The 14,071-nt window shown below is 39.8% G+C and overlaps 1 protein-coding gene across 2 annotated transcripts in view; it reads left to right on the top strand.

The window, feature by feature from the left end:
* SYNPR (synaptoporin) overlaps positions 1–14,071 on the top strand; it is a 296,179-nt gene that overhangs the window by 155,342 nt on the left and 126,766 nt on the right. The gene's annotated exons all lie outside the window — the stretch shown is intronic.

Below are 14,071 nucleotides of genomic sequence, written 5' to 3'. Positions count from 1 at the left end.
AGGTTTCTCATTTCTCATATTTTATTTGCCTCAAAGCATCTCCCGACACATTTGATCCGAAAACTTGGTTAGCTGGTATTTTTTCCAGGAGCATAACGCTATCTGCTGGCAGCCCTCTCCCAGTCTCCTTCCCTCAACTCACCTCTTTCCTCTGAGTGGTATTTATAAATTCCTCATCCTCTGAGGAGTTTGGAAGACATCTCCTCCAACCCTCCCCCAGACCAGTTTCCCAATATGCTTGCCTTCTCTCTCTCCCACTGCCTCTACACTGTAGGAGAGTGTTTCTCAAGGCTTTTATTTCCCCCTGTGGATCTCTTCAGGAAGGCAAGCATGTTAATCATTCACTCATTCATTTGTTCACACATTCATTTATGTTTCTACTGTATATTTATTGAGCAGCAACTGTGTGCTAGGCACAGTGTTAAGATGTAGGATACAGAAGTGACTAAAACAGATGTAGTCCCTACTCTGCTAAGAGTTGCAGTCTAATGAGGGAAGAGGCAATTTAAAAATCCCTCAAAAGTGACTTAATTATCATTGTAGTAAGGGCTAAAAATAAAAGCTAAGCCATCTTGGGTACTAATCATGTGACAGGCACGGCTCCAAGTGTTTCATGCATATTAATTCATTTAATCCTCATAATAACTCTTTGAGGGGGTTTGAAGAGGGAAGGATTAGAGCCCATAAAATCCTGAAAGGCTTGGACTCCTTTCGTAAGTCTAGGAATATTGGAATGAGGGTCACACAGCATGATGCTAAGAGCTCACGTAGCTGACGTTTAGACAGCGCTTACTGTTTACCAGGCACTGTGCTCTGCACCTCACACAGTCTGAACCTTCCCAACAGCATCCTGAGGGATTGCTATTAGTATTTCCAAGGTGGAGAGAAGGAGATGTAGAGAGCCTGAGCCGCTTGTCCAGGGTCACAAGGTCACACATTTTATGAGTGGTGATTCTGAGACTATAGCTTAGGTGTGTTTGACCCCAAGCCTGGGCACTTAAACACAATGATAACCTGTGAAAGGCTGATTAGGGCATTCCTCATTGGTTCATATTCTGGAAAATACTCTAGAATGGGGACAGAGAGGGTTATGTTAATGTGCCTCTGAGTAAGAAATACAGTGATCCTTCTTGGAGTAAATCGGAGCTTGTGGGACCAGGAGCGTTGTGTCCTTACATATGCTTAATCCTTAAGCATATTCCAAGGGGGACCACCAGCTGCTTCTACAACTTCCAATTCAAAGCATGGACCAAGGACCAGCAGCACTGACATCGCCTGGGAGCTTGCTGGAAATGCAGACTCTCCAGTTACACCCCAGACCTACTGAGTGCTGAAATCCACATTTAGGTGATCTCCATATGGTTCACATGCACAGTTAAGTTTCACAAGCTCAGCTCTAGAACAAGTTAAGAGACTGGGCTTTCAGCTTTCAGCTCTGGTTGTGATGCTAACTGACCAGTTGTTTGATCTCCCCAGATTTTCTTTGCTCTGTGTCTTCAGTGGAGATGACTTTAACCCTCCTCGTGGATGGGATCACAGGTCATCCCATGGAGGAGCCTGGAGCTGTTGGGGAGGAAGGTTCTGTAGAAGCTCTGAGTCTCTCTTTTATCTCCAGAATTGTTTTTGCTACTGTGGTCCGTGGACCACCTATATCAGAATCACCTGGGGAATTCATTTAAAATGATGCTTAGATTAAAAGCAGAATTCTCAGAACAGCAGTAAATGCCAAAATACATAGTGTAATGGTGTCTTCAAACACCAGGAGAAAATGACTGTCAGATTAGCATTGAATATCCTTCCTAAGGTTTTTATCCAGAACAAGGATGCAGTAAAGACATTATCGGATTACATTAAATCACATTTAATTTTTACATTTAATTAATCCTCTTTTGGGAGGAACTATCTCTGTGGAATGATCCATCCAGACCTTGCTTTCAGATTCTGGTTCCCATTCCCCATCAGCTGTGTGATTTTTAATGAAGTGACTTAACATCTGTGATATGAGGAAAGGATTCTCACCGTTGGGAGGAGGGAGATGCTGTTGTGAGGTTCTCAATAGTGTATATAAGTATGTGGCATGGAGTACTACACTAAATAGATTGTAATTATTATCATTGGTTGTTGAATGAAATTTTATAAAGTCACTACTCTCAAATTATCTATATTATCATGACATAATTATGAAATTATAGATTAGTTGCTATAAAGAAAAACCTACTTGAAATACTTTAGAAGTGATGTTTAACTTAATTTAGCATATATATCTTATCATTTCATTCATTCATTCATTTATTCATTCAACAAACATTTATTAAGATTCTACTAAGTGCAAGGGACTTTCCCAGGCACTGGAGATGCAGCAGTGTTATATGTTACTCAGCAGGGTGGAGATGGGCAATAATAAACAAAGAAAAGAAAATGTTAGATAGTGGGCAGAGCTGTTAGATAAATCAGGTAGAGGGAATGGGCTGTTCTTTCAAACCCATATTTTTATAAATTGAATTAAACAGTAAATTTATCAAGGGAAACTTCCAGAAAAGTTGTAGAAGTGTACATGACTATTTTTCACATTCGTGAATTTTAGGATTTCATCTTTAGGTTTTCTTTCTTTCTTTCTTTCTTTCTTTCTTTCTTTCTTTCCTTTCTTTCCTTTCTTTCCTTCTTTCCTTTCTTTTTTGCGGTACGCGGGCCTCTCACTGTTGTGGCCTCTCCCGTTGCAAAGCACAGGCTCCGGACGTGCAGGCTCAGCGGCCGTGGCTCACGGGCCCAGCCGCTCCCTGGCTTGTGGGATCTTCCCGGACCGGGGCACGAACCCGTGACCCCTGCATCGGCAGGCAGACTCTCAACCACTGCGCCACCAGGGAAGCCCCAGGTTTTCTTTAAAATGAAGAATCAGCCTGTTGGAAAAACTTAAATTGATTCAAGACTTAGTGACCAATGGTACCACCTTTCCACCTCCCTTAAAGTTGACAACGTCGTGCATCATTCCATGTGATACTAACAGTAACCCCAGGAAACAAACAGATGAGTTGTTTATTGAGTTTTCTGTCAAGGGAGCAAAACTATGGCTCAGAAAAAACATTTTTCAATTGACCAGAGGTTTACCGCTGGTCAATGATGATGCAAAGATCCTCTCCCCTCGAATTCAGCAATGGACTCTACCGCAGAATCACTCCTTATTTGACAATCTCTACAAAGCCTTGTAAAATAAAGGTCAGGGCTCTAGAATATTGGTCTGCAATGTGGGGACTTGTTGAGGTTATTTTAGGTTTAAGCTCTTACAATTGTCTAAATATGATGGTGCTGAGAATGAAAATGGAATTAAATAATATAATGGCAAATGGAATTTATGAAGCATGGAACATCAGCTTCAGAACAGTTTGGAACATATGGAATTTTCCAAAGCAACTTTACTTAGGTTTTAAAATGGTATTTTTAAGCATTTTATTCCTAATACTGCTCTCTTAACACCTTCTGATTAAAATTTAGGAACAGTTTATTCTTACTGACTCAAAATTGGAATTATATCCTAGTGAATTCTACCAGCTAAACATCCAAATGTACCTCGAAGCTGTAACATTTCTACTTCTTATTCTCTCACTAGTCCACAAACAATGCTACACTCTAATAATGAAAATACTAGACGGAATATGTTAAAAGAGAAAAATATTAGAAGTGGATCTAACTATTACGTTAACTCTTCCAGCACGATTAGAACCCAACTGGGCTCCATTGGAGCCATGGCTACCTCTGGACTCTAGAACAGCCTCATTAATTTTCTCATCTTATTACATTGAGGTTAAAATTCACATTACACTGTTCAAACTCCACTTGCAATTATTTCTCTAATGAAATAATGAAATTTTCTACTGTCATAATTGGTCATGTCTTTGTTAGTCATGCACACAATGCTACATTGTTCCCCCCAGCTACACATGGAACATAAAATTCAGGAAACAATAGGAAACATCCAGTATATGCAGCCATCCTTGATGGCAGTACAAACAGCTAAAGACATAGTGCACATGGTTTTCTAATGTATGTGGCCCCAAAGTTCTGACAAAGCAGATATGTATCCAGAAATGTGTCAACTTTAAGTATAAGTTAAGATTGTCAGTTAAAAAGAAATTGGTTCATAAATAATGCAGCATGATTGAAGGACAATTTTCCCTGTAATCATAATTTTAAAGACAGTAATGTTCTGAAAGCGTCCTTCTTTAGCCTCATTCTTCTAGGTCCTCAAAGCTAAGAGCTATAGTTCATCAAGGTTAGCTTTGATGTCTGCCATGTGCAGATGGGTTGGAGCTAGAAATCAGAACATATCAAGAGTAGAGAGACCTGGGCATAAGGTTTCAGTCAAGTAAGAGGAATAAGCTCTATAGAGCTGCTGTACAACATTGTACCTTAGTCAACTATAACATATTGTACACTGAAAATTTTATTAAGAGGGTAGATCTCATATTAAATGCGCTTTCCACAGTTAAAATAAAAAGAGTAGAGGGACCTGATGGTGTTAGAAAATAATAATATTTTGTTATTTGCAAACACAGTAGAAGCTCTTTAAAAAAAAACCCTACTCATTGTACTTGTTGGATTAACCACTGTTCTTATTCCCTCTTTAAAAAAATTGTTAATTCCTGCAGCATGTTGAATTCTTATGGAAAGTTGGTAATAGCCACACTCTGCTGAATCCACCAACTGATTTGTGTATTTATTCACACAGTAAGTTAGTTGTACTAAACCTCAAAAAACATGCCCCCATTTTTCCTCTCATTTTGCTTTGTGTATAGTCGTGTGTGTGTGTGTGTGTGTGTGTGTGTGTGTGTGTGTGTATCTTCAGTAATCTCAATGCTAAACGTCAAGTGTTTTATCCTGTTCCCATTAAATTGTTTACTCTGAAATAAACCTCAAATGTCAAGGCCCTGTTCTTTTTGCTGTCATTCCACCATCTCTGAGTCATGGTGCTTGGCAGAGAGGAGGCCCTCAGTAAATGTTTGTCGAGTGAATAACTGACAACCATGTAGAATTTGCTCTTTCAGCAGGAACATTCCGTTGTATCAGTACCTTTAAGACTCCTCAGGTGAACCCCCTCTCCAGCCAGCGGATTTCTGTTTGTTTGTTTTTGTGGGGGGGTTTGTTTGTTTGTTTTGTTTTTCTGTTTAACTGTGTTTATTTGTTGTTAAAGTATAGTTGATTTACAATATTATATTAGTCTCAGGTGTACAGCATTGTGATCCAGTATTTTTACAGATTATACTCCATTAAAAGTTATTACAAGATAATGGCTATAATTCCCTGTCCTATACAATATATCCTTGTTGCTTATTTATTTTATACATAGTAGTTTGTATCTCTTAATCCCATACCCCTAATTTGCCCCTCCCTCTTTCCCTCTCCCCTTTGGTAGCTACTAGTCTCTTTGGTTTGTTTGTTTGTTCCTTTGTTTTCCCCTGCCTTGAAGTTCTTTTCCTCACATTCATTCTGAGACCGCCCCCGCTCAGCTGTTATAAGATTGGAGCTGTGCACCCTAAATGAGGACCAAACACAAATACCAACAAAAAGTGCCCTGTATTTTCTGCCAGAATTGGTAGACCCAGGGCAGATCCCCTCTTTGCTGAGTGGCACCTCAACAGTGGCCTCCCCTGGGCTGTGCTGCAGGGCCAGCCCAGCTGGGAGTTAAATCGGTAGGCTTATCGTCCTGGGCCTTTGCTCATTTCTCTTTATCTGGGGTCATCATTCTCCAAACTAAGAATGTCTTCTCTAGCTTGCCTCAGAGTACCTCTCTGGGAGTTATCTGAGGCTCTGATACATGCCTGAGCGCTGTTGTTTTCCCTCTCTCAGGGCAAGAATCATCTTCCCGGTAAACCCTTCGGTGTTTTTGTGTAAACCCTGACTTGCCAAGGATAGTTTTCTATTCCAGTTAGGTTTTTTATTCTAGTAACTTGGTTCTCTTGAATTGATATTTCCACTTAGAATGATCCTTTTTTTATCATTTCGTTTTTCTTCTTTAAAGTTCTAATAGGTCATTGTTTTTCCCCTAAGAAATTAAGGACATGTGAGAATTCACCAATACGCATAGCATGAGAAGCACAGAAGTGTCATTTTAATGAGTTCTTTGGTGAAGTTTCTTGCATCCGCTAAAATAAATTAGGTCACAATAAGATTGAAGAGAGCTTCAAGTGCCTCAACATCTAACAAACTGGCTTTATTAGCTAGAAAACAGGAAGAAGTGAAAAGAACTTGCAGAATAAGAAAGTCATTAAACTCCTGCACTTAATAAAGGGTCAAAAGTCTCAGTGGAGCAAACTCCAATTTGCATTACCTTAGAAAGAGGGAAAAGGTTCCCTGAAGAATTACACAGGCCCACAGAGCTCAGACTCTATTAGGGGCACATTAAATATTTAGCAAGTATTGGTCCAGGAAGGGGGAAGTCTCCACTGCCTGGACAGTGTTCATGCCTGGTACGTGGAAGATTATGTAATTACTTTACTCCTGGCTGATGATTGGATATTACTGATCACAATAAGTTTGTATTGGCTTGCCCGACTTGCCTTTGTTTACTCTAAATGGAGGAATTTTCAACCTACTTCTTATGAATCGTACTCTCCTTTTGAGACGCTCAATTTTCTTCTTACCTCGTCTACTCCTAATCCTATTGTACACACACCTTTTATGAAAATCAGGATATTTGGGGGCCTAAAAGTTTGTTTTTGATATATGATAAGGTCATTGAATTGTTACATTAATGAAGTCACATAAAATCTACTAACAAGGTTCATTCTTCCTTGAATTTATATACTTTACTTAGATAACACTGCCCTCTGCTTCTTCTCCTCTCTCTCTCTCTCTCTCTCTCTCTCTCTCTCTCTCTCTCAGAGTTTATTTATCAGTTTTTGCTGCGTAACAAACCACCCCAGAGCTTCATGGCTTCAATCCACACTATTTATGTAGCTCATGATTCTGTGGCTCAGCAAGTTGGCCTGAGCTCAGCTAAGTAGTATATCTGCTGGTCTTGACCAGCTCACTCACGATGCATCTATGGTCATTTTCTAGTTAATAAGATGCTTCTCTTTCTAGAGGTTATCTGAACTATCTCTCACTTGGGGAAATGGCAATGACTGGGCAACCTACCTCTCAACATCTAGGAGGCTAGCTTAGGTTTGTTTCCATAGCAATCTTGAGTTTCCAAGAGTGAGCATGAAAACCGCAAGCCCTTTAAAAGCTTAAGCTTAAAACTCACACAGTCACTTTCATCACAGTCTATTGCTCAAGGCAAGTCACAAGGCCACCACAAATTCAAGAGTTGGAAAAATAAACTCTACCTCTTGATGGGAGTAACTGCAAAGAATTCCACCCATTTTTGCAACCTATCCAGTACTCTACTATGATTTCTCTACTTCCAAGCTCTAGGAACACACTGCCTTCCCTCATTCAAAAGCATTGTCCTTGACACCTCGCTTGCCCATCAACGTCCAACTGAACACTAAATCCTGTCACTTTTGCCTCCGGAATATCCCTTCATCTGCCTAGTTCTCTCCATCTCCACTCTTACCTCTCTCGCTTTCCCTTGTTCTCTTGCAACTTTCCATAGAAGGTCTCACCGTTTTTTACTCTTCTGCCCACCCACATCATCCTCCAAGCATTCTCCACATGGTGACAAGAGCAATCATTTCTCAATTCAAGGCTGCTCATCCAGCTCCCCTGCTTAAAACTTTCCAATAAATTTTCAGTGTTAGGTTAGAGATCAGTATCTTTAGTGGAAGCCATAGACCCTGTGGCATCCAGCCCTTGCCTGCTGCGCCAGATCGTGCCCTCCCGTCATGCCCCTACTGACTTGCTTCATCCAGATCAGCTCCGCAAATGCTCCATGTTCCCACAGAGCCTCTGCGTGTTCCGTTCCCTCTGCCCACCCTGAGTACCTTTCATCATCCACTTTTATACATCCTTCAGTCACCTCAGATTCTTTTGGGGGTGATTTAATTGATGTTCACTCTTCCATCAAGCTATAAGCTCCTCGAAGACAGGAAGCCTCTGTTTTTGCTCTTCAGTGCATTTACTGAACATAGCAGTGTCTGGTGCATATTAAACACTCAATAAATAGTATATATTTGAAGGAGAAAATGAGTGAATGAATAAATGAATAGTCGTGTATGTTCTAGCCCTATGCTCATGCATAAATATGCAAGAGATGCAGTTTCTGCCTTTAAGCATTTATATTCTTGTTAGGAGAGGAAGGTATGTAAATTATAAAGTATGAAGGGTCCAATAGAAGCTTAAAGACAGAGGGGTCAAATTTCCCTTGTGGTGGAGGGAAGGAAGGACAGGGAATGTGTATTCGTTTCCCATGGCCACAATTACCACAAAATTTGTGACAAAACAATGGAAGTTTATCTTAGAGTTCTGGAGATGAGAAATCTTAAAATCAAGGTGTCATTGGGGCTGCATTCCTTCTGGTGGCTCTAGGAGAGAATTATTTTTCTTTGCTTTTTTCCAATTTCTAGAAGCCTCCTGCATTCCTTGTGGCCCCTTCTTCTAACTTCAAAACTGGTAGCCTGGGTCACCCACCTTGAAATTTGCTCTCTCTCTCTCTCCCTCACCTCCCCTTCTGTCATGACATCTTCTCTGACTCTGACCTGTCTCCCTCTTGTAAGGACCCTTGTGCTTGCATTGAGCCCACCCAGATAATCCAGCATAATCTCCGCATCTCAGTGTCCTTAATTTAATTACATTTGCCAAGTCCCTTTTACTGTGTAAGATAATTACATGTTAGGAGATTAGTATGTGGATATCCTTGGGGGGGGGTTCATTATTCTGTCTACCACCAAGTTATAAAGGAGTGATATAAGGATAGCTGCATGGAGAAGTGGCACTTGGACTGAGTCTTAAAACACAAAGATGATGAAGACACTCACATAAGTGAGGGCTTATATGCAAAGAATGGCCAATAATCTGGCGGGGTGGGTCGTAAGTAATTTGTTGTTCACAGAAAATAATGAGAGGTGAGGCCAGAGAGGGCTGGAGGGAGGGACTCGAAGACAGAAGGCCTTGCGTGCCATGCTAAGGAAGCCACACTTGATCTGGTAGGCAGTGGAGGGCCATTCAATGGTGATAAGTGGAAAAGGGAAGCAAGGTAGTTAAACTTGGATTCTGGAAAGGTGACCCGTGCAGCAGAATGGAGCCTGGATGTCCTAGGGCAAGGTTGAAGGCAGGTACAGCTGAGAGGAGACCACACCGTTACTCTGGGCCAGTGGTGATGGTGGCCTGGGTCAAAGAAGTAGCAAGTGAATAGAGAAGCTCTGATCAATATTAAGAATGCAGAACCAACAAAGCCAGGGGACTGTTTGAATGAATGAGGTGAAGGAGGGCTCTCAGGTTTTTGGCTTTGATGATGGGACAGAAGGAGGTACCATGGGCTTAGATGGAGCATATCTCAAAGGAGGCTGTTCTCGTGGGTTCTAGGAGCCACGTTCAAGGGAACACAGCCTTTAAATGCTCATTAAGCCCAGAGTCTTTATGCCATACCAGGTAAATGGGTTTGTTATTTCATTTCCAATGTTTCATTGAACTTGTAGCATTAAGAAATGAGAACGCTGTGATAATCATAATCATTAAAGAGATCAGCTTCCTCTGAAGCAAGCTCTACATTACCCAGCTCTTTCTACTTCCCTCTGGCGTTTGTCAACCATTTCTTCCCAGGGAATATAAACACATCAACCGATAAAAGCCAAATGCAGCAGCTTCCTTCTTTTACTTGAGCAAGTCTGACACCTTCTTACATCTTTGTTCTGGCCTTTTCCTGGGGTTGTGTCAAAATATCGCTTCTAATCTTCTCCCCACAGACCACTGGCTCTCTTAGGATTCTGGATTCCATCCCAGCATCTGCCAGATGCAGTGGTAAGGCTCAGTGAGATCAAAAGAGGGCCCCTCTTCTAGTTCTACTTATTTCTTTCCAGACTCTTTTACTTTAACCACTTCTGGTGGACTCCCTACCCACCCTCGAACCAAGTACTTTGATATAAACTTGTGGGTCCCGCCCTGTTTGGAGGGAGATAAGGGATGTATTTCCATTAGTTCAAAAAATTACTATGAAATGCCTGCTATGAGCTAAGTATTTTTACCCTGATGACAGTTCTGACATGCTGTTCTTTATTTACCTTCATCAAAGAACTTTGGCTCTACTATTGTATCCTACTTTTTAAATTACTTCTGTGTGTATCTGACAGGTCCTGGAGGCGTGCTCTGGGTGTACTTGCACAAATTGAGGAGATTATTTAATTTACAGACATGATGAGAGCACTTCTGCAATATGGGGGATGTGAAGATAACCAAGAGATGGTCCCGGCCCTCAGAGGGCTTCCAACCAAGCAAGGCAGATAGCATAATGACATCATGCCCTTTTGTAATTCTTGTTTCATTTTTAGTTCATTTCTTTCCACCTCTTCAGTAGGCATTTGAGCGTTTTTTCCTAGTTCCTCAAATTCCTAATCTCCTCCTTCACTTCCATTCATTATTTGATTTCACTTATCCATCCGCTAAGAAAATTAAGATCCTTTCACATAGGACTCCTCAATTTCCCTCCTTTCCAACTCAACGTGATTCCCTGGAGCCCCATCCAGTGACTACTTCTCGTTCTTTAGAGGAAGAATTATCCCTCACATTCATTAAGTGCATTTTTATTGGACATCAACTATTTGCAAGACAGTTCCCACTTACATTTCTGTTCCCACATCTTCCAGTTTTCTCTAGCCCATGCAAATCCCTTCTTTTAGAATTGTGTCACTTTTTTTGTTGTTTTGTTTTGCAGAATCATCTTTGAGTCCCATGAACAAATAAAATGATTCTCTGATGGTATTTTAACCTTGCTAGATGTGTTAAAAAGTGGTTTAAGTTTAACTTGGGATCCAGAAGCTAAGATGTTTAGAAAAGGTCACTCTGTCCATAGTCACTAGATGGCTACATATTTTCAGGCTCTTCTGCAGTGCTGGAGTTGGGATAATATTTATGTCTGTGCTTATGGGTATGGTCTATATGAACTCCACTTAACAACATTAGTACTCAGAAACTAAAGCCAATCTGTTAAATATTAAGTAAGTTGATATATTTTTTTATCTCTTGAATTTAATCGATAAAAAGACATTACTGAATGATGGTGGGAATTTTTGTCTTATTATCTAAGAAATAATGTCCTTTACATAGAGTGTATAGTCCTTTAGGCTATGGTGATCTTTCATCTCATTAAAACATAGTGAGAAAAGGCTGCTCTCTCATAATGAGGCAGAACTAAATGGGTTCTTAGAACAATCAATAAAAGATTATTAAGAAAGAAAATTCGGGCTTCCCTGGTGGCGCAGTGGTTGAGATTCCACCTGCCGATGCAGGGGACACGGGTTCGTGCCCCGGTCCGGGAAGATACCACATGCTGTGGAGCGGCTGGGCCCGTGGCCATGGCCGCTGAGCCTGTGCGTCCGGAGCCTGTGCTCCTCAACGGGAGAGACCACAACAGTGAGAGGCCCGCATACCGCAAAAAAAAAAAAAGAAAAATTTGTGTTAAAGAGAATATATTTTCCTCTAAGTCCTGCAGTATTATAATAATAAAACAGAATGAAACTTCCTTACTTTAAAAAGCGATCCTTTCAGGATGTGGATGGACCTAGAGACTGTCATACAGAGTGAAGTAAGTCAGAAAGAGAAAAACAAATATCGTATATTAACGCATATATGTGAAATCTGAAAAAATTGGTATAGACGATCTTACTTACAAAGCAGAAATAGAGACACAGACGTAGAGAACAAACATACGGATACCATGGGGGAAACGGGGTGGGATGAATTGGGAGATTGGGATTGACATATATACACTATTGATACCATGTATAAAATAGATAACTAAAGAGCACCTACTATATAGCGCAGGAAACTCTACTCAGTGCTCTGTGGTGACCTAAATGAGAAGGAAATCCAAAAAAGAGGGGATATATGTATACGTATAGCTGATTCACTTTGCTATACAGTAGAAACTAACACAACATTATAAAGCAACTATACTCCAATAAAAAAAAATTTTTAAGTGATCCTCTCAGAAATTTTAAGATTATTCTTGAATATCCTTAAACAAAATATCTTGAAAACTGTTCACATACATATTAAATTTTAAAAACTATTGAATCTTGACTACACATGGACATGTATATCTAGATTGGTTTATAATATGATCTCAAATTTGTAAAATACTTTTAATAATGGAAAATTTCAAGCATATAAAAAACACAGAATAATATAATGAGCCTCTGTTTCCTCATTGTTCCAGCAATAATCAACTCATAGCTAACATTATTCCTTTTATACTCCCCAAGCATTAGATCATTTCTTCTGTAATAAATTGGTGTGTATCTCTCAAAGGTACTGAAAACAAAAACGCTACAATACCACTTCACGTCTTAAAAATGAGCAATAATTCAGTTGTCATCAAATATCTATTAATTTCCAAATATCTCAATCTCATGACTTTTTTTTTTAGTTTTCTGAAATCTGGATTTTTGATATATCTTTTAGACCTTTTCGTGCATAAGCTCTTCTCTCTCAGTCTCCTCTTCTGTGTCATTATTCATACAGTTTAATGATTTATTGTTGTTATTCTTAAACAAGGTATTTACACCTGGAGAGTTTCTCGGCATCTGGATTTTGCTGATTTCACCCTTGTGATGTCATTTTACACGTGTTTCTCTCTCTCTCCTGCATTTCTTTGTAAGTTGGCAGTTGGACATAGAGACTTGATCAAATTCAGGTTTTGGGGGTTTTTTTGCAAAGAATACCTCAAAATTGGTAAGATCTTCTTCCATTAGAGGCACATAATATCTGGCTGTCTCTCTTTTTGTGTTATCAGTCATCAGTGTTTAGATTAATTTGTTAAGGGTTGTGTCTTAGTTTGGGCTGCCATAACAAAGTACCAAAGACTGGGTGGCTTAAAAATTAGAAATTTATTTCTCACAGTTCTGGAGGCTGACAGGTCCAAGATTAACATGCTTGCAAGGTAGATTTCATTCTGAGGCCTCTCCTCTTGGCTTGTAAGTGGCTGCCACCTTGCTGTGTGCTCCTTTCCTTGGTCAGTACACACAGGGAGAGATACAGAGAAAGGGAGCAAGCCCTGGTGTTTCTTCTTTTAAGAACACTAATCCTTTCTCTTTCTGACGTACTTTACTTAGTATGATAATCTCTAGTTGCAGACAAATACCGTATGATATCACTTATACGTGGAATCTAAAATATGGCACAAATGAACCTATCTACAGCACAGAAACGTGCTCACAGACATAGAGATCAGACTTTTGGTTGCCGTAAGGGAGGGCGGGAGGGAGAGGGATGGACTGGGAGTTTGGGGTTGCTAGGTGCAAACTATTACATTTAGAATGGACAGACAACAAGGTCCTAATGTATAGCACAGGGAACTATGTTCAATATCCTGTTATAAACTGTAATGCAAAAGAATATAAAAAAAGAATGTCTATATGTATATAACTGAGTCACTTTGCTGCACAGCAGAGATTGGCACCACATTGTAAATCAACTATATGTTAATTAAAATAATAATAATAAAAGAACACTAATCCTATGGGATTGGGGCCCCACCCTTAACTTCATTTAACCTGAATTACTTCCTTAGAGGCATCATCCCCAAATACAGCCACAGTGGGGGTTAGGGATTCAACATATGCATTAGGGTAGAGGCACAAATATTCAGTCCATAACAGGTTGCAAAATGGTGATATTCTAATTCTTTGTCATTATTAGGTGAATAGTTCTATGAAGGCAAACTTCTTCTCTACTATTAGGTCACTTACTAGTAGCATTCTTAAAGAAAAGGCAAGATAAATGATTGATGCGTCCCTTTCATTTACGAGTTTTTTAGTTCACTAGTATCCTCTAACAGTGACCAATTAGATTTTTATGATTAATTTTAGTATATATATTAATTTTAGTTAGTTTAATTAATTTTAATTAGTATATATATTAATTTTAGTATAGCTATGACCTCCTGGATTCAAACTGTCATTCTCTATCTGTGTGGTCTTGG

Source organism: Phocoena sinus, chromosome 11 (assembly GCF_008692025.1).
Source record: "Phocoena sinus isolate mPhoSin1 chromosome 11, mPhoSin1.pri, whole genome shotgun sequence".
NCBI classification, from domain to species: Eukaryota; Metazoa; Chordata; class Mammalia; order Artiodactyla; family Phocoenidae; genus Phocoena; species Phocoena sinus.
This window is presented reverse-complemented; position numbering and strand designations above follow the sequence as displayed.